General features: G+C 41.9%; 1 pseudogene; it reads left to right on the forward strand.

Annotated features, from left to right (window-relative positions):
- The first annotated feature begins 212 nt into the window (after window positions 1-212).
- On the forward strand, window positions 213-1,114 carry LOC133763891 (nucleosome assembly protein 1-like 4; annotated as a pseudogene).
- Window positions 1,115-1,456: the final 342 nt, after the last annotated feature.

Raw genomic sequence — 1,456 nt, forward strand, 5'->3', positions numbered from 1 at the left:
AAGTAAAGAAATCATGGAAACTAGTGATTATCTAGTTCTGTATAAAAGACTAATTTCCTTCCTTTACTTTCTTTATCTCTATGATGTACAAAGGAAAAATTGTAATAGTTTGTATTAGATTTTAAGAGAAAAAATATAGTGTGTGTATGACTGCAAAATAAAGTGGGGTTAAAAATAATCTATGTTAACACTAAAAATTCTGAAATCCATGCATGATAAGGGTCTTCAAAACTTTCATGAAAAAGCATGTGTGCTCATATAGAAGCCATGTTCATCACTTGGAAAGAAAGTACCCGGCATGGTACCAACCTCTGTTTGACAAGAGAATTCATCACTGGTGATGTTAAGCCAACAGATGTGGAGCTGGAATGGCATAGTGACAACGAAGAGGAGGATAAGTTGGTTGCAAGACATGAAAAACAAGTTAGTCATAGAAGAGAAGGAAGAAGCAGCAGCAGAGGAGTCAAACCCCAGAGGGATCCTGGAGTTCTGGTTCACCATCTTCAGAAATGTGAACATGCTGAGGGAGCTCATCTGGGGCTATGATAAACCAAACTTGAAACACCTGCAGGACATTAAAGTGAAGTTTTCAGACCCAAGACAGCCTCTGTCTTTTGTTTTGGAGTTCTAATTTGAACCCAATGACTACTTTACCAACTCAGTCTTGACAAAAACCTACAAGATGAAGTCAGAGCCAGATAAGGGTGATCCCTTTTCCTTTGAAGTTCTTGAAATCGTTGACTGTGTTGAGTGTACAGTTGACTGGAAGAAAGGAATAATTGTGACGGTCAAAACTATCAAGAAAAAACAGAAGTACTAGTGCTGAGAACTGTCAGGACAACCACTAAAGCCCAACAAGTTGTTTTTCAATTTCTTCAAGCATCAGGGGACGGAGAATCACTGGTTGAAGACTGAATTCACATTAGCTTCTGATTTTGAGATTGTGTACTTCTTTGGCAAGCAGACATCACCATGAGCTGTGCTCTACTTCACTGGGGAGGCCACAGAGGTTGATGACAATATTGAAGAAGGTGAGGAAGGAGAAGAGGAGGAATTAGAAAGTGACAGGAAGGGAGAAGATGAGCACAATACTGACATCAACCCTAAGGTGTAATTTTTGTCTGTTCATCATTCATGTATTTCTTTTTATTTTTCAAGATTTACAGAGAGAGCAAGGTCTTCCAACTACTGGTTCACTCTTCAAATTGACACAATGGCCAGAGCTGAGCTGATCTGAAGCCAGAAGCCAGGAGCTTCTTCCAGGTGTCCCACATATGTTCAGAAGCCTAGGGCACTCGGGCTACTTTCACTGCTTTCCCAGGCACATTAGCAGGGAGCTGGATCAGAAGTGGATGCCGAGCCGGTGCCGTGGCTCAATAGGCTAATCCTCCACCTAGCAGCGTCAGCACACTGGGTTCTAGTCCCAGTCGGGGCGCCAGATTCTGTTCCGGTTGCC

This window comes from Lepus europaeus, chromosome 7, assembly GCF_033115175.1.
Source record: "Lepus europaeus isolate LE1 chromosome 7, mLepTim1.pri, whole genome shotgun sequence".
Taxonomy (NCBI): domain Eukaryota; kingdom Metazoa; phylum Chordata; class Mammalia; order Lagomorpha; family Leporidae; genus Lepus; species Lepus europaeus.